The sequence below is a fragment of the Poecilia mexicana genome, unplaced genomic scaffold (assembly GCF_051168715.1).
Source record: "Poecilia mexicana isolate PSO_F unplaced genomic scaffold, ASM5116871v1 scaffold_11, whole genome shotgun sequence".
In the NCBI taxonomy this organism is placed as follows: domain Eukaryota; kingdom Metazoa; phylum Chordata; class Actinopteri; order Cyprinodontiformes; family Poeciliidae; genus Poecilia; species Poecilia mexicana.
Window position 1 is genome coordinate 21169512 of NW_028263380.1, and position 9228 is coordinate 21178739.

At 35.6% G+C, this 9228-nt stretch overlaps 1 long non-coding RNA gene across 2 annotated transcripts; it reads right to left on the minus strand.

Moving 5' to 3' along the window:
• Positions 1-5490: 5490 nt before the first annotated feature.
• LOC106916151 (uncharacterized) lies at positions 5491-7277 on the minus strand. Of its 2 annotated transcripts, XR_015764539.1 has the most exons (5): positions 7118-7277; positions 6625-6661; positions 6243-6458; positions 5963-6017; positions 5491-5588 (listed from the first exon to the last, which is right to left on the minus strand). It is a non-coding gene; the product is annotated as an uncharacterized LOC106916151 (long non-coding RNA). The 2 variants fall into 2 exon arrangements; XR_015764538.1 differs by having other exon boundaries at positions 5491-6017; positions 7118-7275.
• Between the last annotated feature and the right edge of the window lie 1951 nt (positions 7278-9228).

Consider the following 9228-nt stretch of genomic DNA (forward strand, 5'->3'; position numbering starts at 1 on the left):
GGGGGGGAACAGATTTTATCAGTCGCTTAAAATATTTTGTTCCCCCATCCTAACTTTGGCAAATAAAGAGCAAATGTTATGAAAATCACAGGATTTGTTGCTGTTGATGAGTGGAATCAACACATTAAAAGACTTGCAGGTAAATTAATTTGTTTCCATTTTATGTAGGGGGAACAGATTTTATCAGGCGGTTAAGATATTTTGTTCCCCCATCCTAACTTTGGCAAATAAAGAGCTAATGTTATGAAAATCACAGGATTTGTTGCTGATGATGAGTGGAATCAACACATTAAAAGACTTTGTGGTTAAATTAATTTGTTTCCATTTTAAGGGGGGGAACAGATTTTATCAGGCGCTTAAAATATTTTGTTCCCCCATCCTAACTTTGGCAAATAAAGAGCTAATGTTTTCAAACTTGCAGGATTTGTTGTTGTTGATGAGTGGAATCAACACAGTAAAAGACTTGCAGGTAAATTAATTTGTTTCCATTTTAAGAGGGGGAACAGATTTTATCAGGCTGGTGAAATATCCATTCTCTCCTCTTCTCCCCCTATAACTTTGGGAAATATAAAGTAACTGTTTCCAAATTCTCAAAAATTATGTGTGATAGCATACTAGACATTTCCTTATTTTCCTTATTTTACATTAGAACGGGATTGACCAAAAAGTTTACACTCTGATCTTTTCAGGAAGTCTTTATTTTTGTGCCTTGCTATCAGCCAGCTTCCCTCCTCCTTTATCAGAAATGAAAAATTATAAATGCACACTTCGTGTTGGGAGCCTGTTTGTTGACTCACTTTTATTTGTCAGGCTTACGAGACAAAAGCTGAAAAAAAAAAAAGATCGATTCTCTTCGCGTTTAAAATAACACAAAACAGCGTAAAAAGACCTCCACACAGGACTTCGTTTATTTATGTATGCATTTTTATTTTGATTTCTGCCGATTAAACTGAAAGTTACAACATTGACATGATTATACGAGTAGTTTTTACCGAGAAATCGATCAGAAGCGCCGTGAAAATGGTCAGATCCGCCGGATCCACTTCTCTGGCTGCAATGCGCGCTCCCGACACAGGGGGAACAAATTTTCACAGGGGAACTGAATTTCTCACAAGACCTGCCAATCCTCCGATTCCTGGCGGACCTCGTCTAGGATCCAGCCGCCCGCTCCTCAACGGCGACCAGTCTCTCCGTCTAGTCCGCCGGTCTGCATGTACTGTCCTCCAGCTCCAACAAAACGCGCTCACCCAGATCCGTCTACTCCTTTTCTAGCCGCGTCTTGTCTCCTTCCTGTCCTTCCCAATCTCCATGCTAGTTAAGCCGATGCATAGTACCTGCGCCGGTGCAGTGGGCCTCTCTGGGTATCCGGGCACGTGACCTCAAAAATAACCAATCAGAAAAACATGCAAACTCAAAAGTTTAACTCAACTAAACCTAAGAAAATACAAAACTTCAAAATATAAGCAATAAAAACAATATAAAAGAAAACATAGATAGAACTCCAAAAAAGGAAAACCGAGGTCACATTCCCACATATGCGCTATTATTTTAATGATATTAACAAATGTTTGAAGAGGTCATCAAAGGTCAACAAAAATCTGTTCATATTGAAACTGTGAATTTAATTTGAAATGCTTAGGTGCTGACCTATGAACATGGATAATTTAATTTTAAGATGGATGAAATTCACTAGAGCTGGGTCTTATGTAGAGAGAACTGATTTAACTCCTCCAAACAGACCCAGTGAGCTGTACTTTGGTTTCTGCCCACCAGGGGGAGCTATTAAACACACTGTATTTTTGTAATATAAAAAATAAAACTAGAGCTAAATATGTGCTACATCTGCCTTTTCAAGCTAAATTTCATGATTGAAAGCCGTCATGAAATCTCAATTTCACTACTTCAAAGCAGTGCACAAAAGTAAGTTTGTCCACTTGCAGCTGTTTATTTTTAAAAAGATGGGTTTTTTTTAGCTCTGCAAAAACTTTTGGAGGCAAGACATCCCTGATTATGAGGACGTTTCTTCAGTTTTTGGCCTCCAGATGGCGCCATAACTCCATGTAACTTCTTTCCAGTTTGAAGGGAACTCAGATTCAACTAACTTTTGAGTCCGTGAACTCTGACCTCACTGGTTCCAGAGTGACTGATAAAGGAACCTGACTGTAGCTACATTTATCTGACTGCACTATTAAAGTGGTTATGCCTTCAGATATAAGGTCCATGCACCTGTCATTCTCCATCAATACAATTTTTACATTATTCTGTAAATGACGTCATATGATGAATTCATTCACCTTTGTGAACTTGGTTCCTGCACTTACTTTATTTAGAAACTACCAATATAACATCTAAAGCAGAAGTAGAGTTGGAACGATTCACTAAATGTTATAGTTTACCTTTTTTCTTTGTTTTGAGGTCGGAGGTTTGGGGTTTTGCCCATTTTCTCCCAGTTTTTCATAACTCTAGAGACTCAAGTGATCATCAAACAATAAAGCATTGATAGTTTCTAAGATGAAGAAATAAACTACTGAAACTATGAGGCATGGCTGGGTGTTTTCTTCATTCAATATGAAACACTATATCAATAGGCCTTTTTATTTATTCATGGAAATGTTTACAATGTAAAATTACATTTAAAAAAAGAGTCGGCAAATATTGTTACATATACATGCTGTATTTTTGTGCCACTCTGGTGTCTTTTCATAAAGTTTTATAACATCTGGATTGTCACGAACAGGAAGGGCAAAGTTGAAATCCCACCACCGTCACAGCAGCATAAATATGTTTACATTTCGATAAAGCCTTGTTCACTCACATTTCACTCTTTATAAAAACAAATACCTCCACCACGTCATTTAAAAATATCATACACACGGGATCAGTTTCAGAAAACCTTTCATTCACATGAACCTACAACGTGCCAAACCTGTAGGGGGCAGCGTAGCGCTTAGCTAAAACCTGTCAGCCAATCAGATTGCTTCAAAACAACCCTGACTTCCTGTTAGGAATTAAACCTGGCGCCAGGTGTGGACAAAGCTACTTTTAAATAGACTTTTACAATAAAGTTAATAAAACAATGCTGGCTGGGAATCACATCAATGAAAGTACGTTGATATGTTGGTGAATTATTTGACTGTAAAGACCATAAATCTTTATTTTCTCTTTCTGACAAGCAAACACAAATATGGAGTTTTCTCAAACTTCCTCATTATTTGTAATGTTTTAGTTTCCCAGATATCTGGCTCTGTGAGGACCAGACCTAAAAACATGAATAAACATTAATTATGACTTTAACCTGTTTGCTTTTTTACAGTGTTGGTTTATAAATAGCAGAGACCTGAGCTGCTTCTGCATCGTTTCCACCAATATCTCCTCTCTTTAGTGTCTCTACTACAAACATACAACACATATTTGTAGTTTCCTTGATAAAACTTTTAAATTTGTCCATGAAAGGACAAACCTAAACATTTTGGTAACTTTTAGTTATTCTTCGCTGCTGCAGTGAAAACTGAAATTCAGGTGATGTTTGTCAGAACTAAATGATAACCAGTTATTTACATCACATGGTCGTTTGCATGAGATAACATTTACTCAGATTATTCTAATCCAAGACTGTAATCCCCACCACTATTAGAGGACTTTACCAATGACAGCAATTGGTTTGAATCTTGTTTCTTTAAGGTTCAGCAACAAAATTATAAATAAATTTAAATGACTCACATAAATCAAACTATAAATGATTAAATCACACTGAATCACCTTAAAATGTATTAATGAATAATAACAGTTATGATATTAACCTATAGAACGACAGTCAGAAACAGAACCACATGCCTCATAAGTAATAATTGGTGTGAAATCTGAAGCATCAGCAGTGAGTAAAAATCCTTCAAAGAATTATAAATAAAAATCACAAAGAACAGATTATCAGACTACAAACCCAGTTTACCGTGGCAGATGAAAGGTAAACTCTCATGGCAGTTTTCATCCACCAGCTTGACTTGACCCCCATCCAAGACAACCTTTCCACAGTGGTTGTTCAGAGGGTCAACAGGACGGTTGCTGGTCCAGTCAGGATTTATAGTTTTGTTCCGAGACGTCCAGATCCACTCTGGATTGATGCCAAAGATGGATCTCTCCAGGCCGACCCAGACACCGTTCTGCAAGCCTGTTTTATTTTTCAGGATCACAGTCACTGCATCCTGCACTGTTTGGTTGGTGATTTGAACCAAAGTGGAATTTAATTTCCTGCAGTATTGTAAAGCTTTAATCCAAGTTTTGTTGGTCATCGGAAACATTCCTTTAAAAACATACAACAACAGATTATTCATATATCTTAATCACTTTTGCTGCATGGATCTATAAGTAATCAATGAAATGGAAATCTTTGTCCAGACGGTCTGGGCTCTCAGCTGTGAGAAATGATTGCTTCCTGGACGTGTGGACTGTGTTGAAGTTTTAAATTTTAATCACTAATGTTTGCCCATGATTCATGTATTGCGCCAATTCAACGCAAGTTTACTGGAGGTTGCCTTTCAAAAACCATTTTCCACGCAAAGAGAGAAGTGCCAAACCCAAACCAGACTCCTGTTAATGTTAATTTGTTATTTGGAAGCGTGACCAACACAGACTGATCGGCTTTGTTCACTTCCTTCACCGTCATTGTTCAGGCTTTAGGCAGACTGCAATTCTTGATGATGTGCAGAAAATCCACATCATTGTCCACAACGTCTCCATCTGTTTGCTGATTGGCTCAGTATAAAATCTACCAGAGACAATCTGAGTGAAGGGGAGAAAACCCAGAGTGTGCAATGAGCGAGATTTTATTTAAGTGAAGTTGCACATGAAGGGAGTGACCAGGCTAATGAAATGGTAAAATGGACCTCTGTCTCTTTAGGAATCTATTCCCGACACTCTGCCTTCAGCATGTCATCACAGCAGTACTCCTCCATTAAGCCTTTGACAGCTGCTGCCGCTAGTCTAAAGGAACTGAGTGGGTGAGGAATGGGGGAAGGATTAAATGATTGTTCTGATATGCTGAGGAAGTTGGACTATTTGAATCGGCCGTGTTGGAGCAGAGGCTCATCGACGCTGTAAGAACGTGAGCTGGACAACCATTAATTAGAGAATTATTCACCCGTTTTTTAAAACATATGTTGCTGTGCATGGAAAAACTCCAAAATATATTGGAAAAATATTTTGGAGTTTTTCCCAAATTAATTTCTGTCTACGTTTTGCGATCACAATAATTTTATGTGGTGAAAATGGAAACTAGATTATGAAATAAAATATTGTGTAAGTTTCCTGGAGTCAAAGCATTTGTTTTATCTTTTTCCACACTTGATTGGCTAATATGACTTGAACATGTGAACCAAGATGTAAAATAACATAATTTATTTTAGAAACATCTCACTTACCTATAGGATCACTTTGTTTTTCTAAACCTAATGTAAGAGTTGAAGGACAATTTCATCATTTTAAAATACTTGCCTGTTTGATCATCAGCTCTCCGATGGACAAACTCACAGTCAGAACCATGTAGCTGTATCTTATATGATGAATTAGATTTTGATGAAATGGAGATCTGACTGTGGAAGAAAAATACTTTCTTGAAACCAAGATCAAACACAATTAGTTTCTAGTGTGTAAATAATAGTTTACATTAAACAGAGATGTTCAAATATTTTTGCCACAAAACTATAAAAATAAAAGTGATGCAAGGCACAAATTTGATCTAAAATTGTGTTTTACATCTTAAGAACATTTTAGTTTGTCTCCATCTCCTTTGAAAGGCATCATCTCAGTGAAAATAGGATCCCAATTATAATTTTTTAGATTGTATTTGCATTAATTTCCAGGACTGGTAAAGCACATTTTGGGATCCTTGGGAGGCACAATATCCTTCCATGGGTCACATATAGCCCTCAGGCCACAGCTTAGAGACCACAAATACACAACTTACTTATGACAATTACTGTTTTTGTGGCGGCCTTCACAATTCTCTTTCAAGCAAATTCCTGGAAATTAAAATCACAGAAAGTTGTTAGGGACATATATAAACTTGTAAAAAGTTCAGGAATTTATTTCTTTTACATGTGCATCCAAACTTTATTTCTTATAAACGGGATTTAAGTTTTACTGTATGGAACAGTTAGTTATACATTATAGAGTAATTTTCCCATTTAGCTTCTGAAGCTCAAAGACATGCAAAGAAAATGTTGCAGGACACTGACGGAACAAACCTTCATTGGTGCTACTAAGTTGAAAGTCATATGTCTTCATAGCGTTGTTTAAACATGTGAGGTTGAATGACTTATGTCCACCATTCTCACTGCAGTGAAGCTGCCAATCCTTGTTGTTGCAGTTAATTGTCAATATTGTTGGGTGTTGATCAAGACAGCAGCTGCTTTCAGTAAAAAATTCTGTTTCTCCAGAAAAGCCATGTTTCACCAAGGCTGCTGTAAACAACACAAAACCAGAAAAAGCAAACAAAATGTTTAATTTCCATTGGTTCATATTTCAGTATCCAGTAAACAAATGGAGAAACAGATTCTACAGGAAATAGACACATATATTATAAATGCATGTTCAACATTGGATTATTTGGATTATTTGGAAACCTACGGAGCAGCAGTGAGAGACAGATCAGATGCTTCATCGTCTGTAACATATAAAAGATCAAATAAAGGTTAACATGGGAAACTTCCTAAATTAAAGTTAGAAGTACAATTATTTATGAAAATAAGGTTTTCATAACTATGAGCCGTAGATTTCACACTGTCAAACTTCATGACGTCACTCTCTCTACCAGGTTACTTTGATAGTCAAACATCTCATAGTATAACTTGAGCTCTGAACTTATTAAGTCTTATGGAAACTTTGAGGAATCTTCAAAACTATTCATCTTGTTTGTTTCTGTATTGGCAGAATTTGAATAATAGCAAAACTAATGTTACAAATAAAATGCTGAATATAGTTTTACCAAAACCAAAAAAATGCTGCCTTAATGCTTAATGCCTTAAGGATTAATGTTTGCATTAATCCTTTATGTTTGCATATAGGATTAATGCAAACACATACATAATTTAGTTAATTCTTTGGTTTCTCATAAACTTACCTTTCTGATGAGAAGTTGCTGTGTGAAAGCAGCAACCAGGAGTTTGGATTTTATGAAGCTGCTTTTCCTCCTCCTCTAAACACACCCACACCTGGACGCTGCCAGACGATAAAAAAATAAAATCAGCATCGGGAAAACATAACTATGAGAATCCAAGATTGTGAGAGATTTTGGTGTTGCGTTTTATAGATTATCTGGTATTTTCAGAATATTTTATGAAGATTATATTTTTATCTCCATAATGTTTACATTTGTTTTGTAATTCTTGGTACCGTTTTAGTTCTTCAGTCAAAGGTCTTGGTGAAACCAACTGTAATTGTAAAAAAAAAAAACAAAAGTTTATCTTTTTGTCTGGATGTTCATAGCTCTGACTGTTAGAAACAGACCAGGATGTTACCATGGCGATTTCTCTGCACCATTCTCAGACCAGAAATGATCTGAAGAATTGATCAAAGAAACAGTTTTACTGCTGCCCAGTTCAGAGAGGCTGCATCATTTCCTATGAGAAACAAATTTACTTGAATTAAAGTAATTTTACATCTAAATCTGCATTTTCATGATTTCCATTCGGATTAAAGTTGAGTCCTTTATTGATCATCAGTTAGCGATATATTAGCTGATACTCATTTACACAGATAATGGAAAGATTTCTAAACACTTGGGGATATTAATGTATAGAGAAAAATTTCTGGACTTTCTGACATTTTGCAACTTCATTTTGTGTTTTATTTTTATTTCCTTTTAATTCTACCTAATTACATACACCTTCATCTATTGGCTAATTTGTTTCTTTTCTTTCTCTGTGTATTTTGTTGGATTTTTACTAATATCTGATGTGAATTTGATGCATGTAGAACAATTAGAAATGGATCTACTGTAGCAAACAAACATTGTTAGGAATGAGTACTTTTGTTCAACGGTATTTTTTCCATCAAATGTTTTTCCTTATTGTGGTGATCCTAAAAGAAAAAAAAGGGATCAAACCTAAAAATAATTTAAACAGTAAGAAAAAAATGAAAGTAAACTGACATCAGGATGGACTTGAAGTTAAATTCAACTTACTTTACTTACCCAGGTACAAAAACACAAACATAATTATTTAGATAAACTCCATTGTCTGTTTCTGTTTTCTTTCTGCAGGCCATCAGATCTTGTAACTCATAATTATTTCATAACATTGATGAATTGCATTATTTTTTGCAATGTTAACATCAAAACAGGTTACATACTTCTAATTTAATTTAGTTTGCAGTTTCGATAGTCAAATTTTGAAGCAAATGGAATCCATGAAAACTACAAACAGCTGCAGGAAACTTTATTTATTAATAGTTGCTTGTTTCACTTTCATCGTTATCAATGGCCTTCATCAAATAGACCCACTAATATATTTGCATATTGACCAGGAAATAATCTGATGAAGGCATGAAAACCAGGAGAAACTTTTTTTTTCTATTTTCTACAATAAACTGTAAATAGTTTACGTTTTAATAAAAATGACAAAATTAATAATAACCATAAAATAAGAAAGCACAAAAATATTTTTTTATCTTTCAATGCAGCAACAAAAATCTTCATTCTCCAAGAGTTCTCCATCATTTTCTTCCAATAGTTTTAGTATATTTATATCAACACATTCAAACTAAGGTTCAACAATTCTGTGTCATAAAAATTTGTTTAGCAAATTTTTTTTTGACAGACTGATCAGTCTGTGTTAGTTTAATTCTAACTTTTATGTATCAGTGTATCTCTGTGTGGACACTGTGTAAGGAAAAATACAGACTCACTTTGTTCATAAGCAAAATTTATAAGGAAGCTGAAAGTAATAAAAATTTAAAATGCAAAGTTTAGTTGGCTTGTCAAAGAATGGAAGCGTTAGACATGAATGAATATTTAGTCAGCTGTCAGGAATCCAGTGTGTGTGTGTGTGTGTGTGTGTGTGTGTGTGTGTGCGTGTGTGTGTGTGTGTGTGTGTGTGTGGCTACTCTTCTCCCAGCGTCGATCCTTTAGATCACCACCAGGGGGCGTAGCGGAAAGCTGCAGGACTGATTTTCTGCAGGTGAATTTCTGCACTCCTGCATCTCATCTGGCTCGACACCTGGAGGATTAGAGGA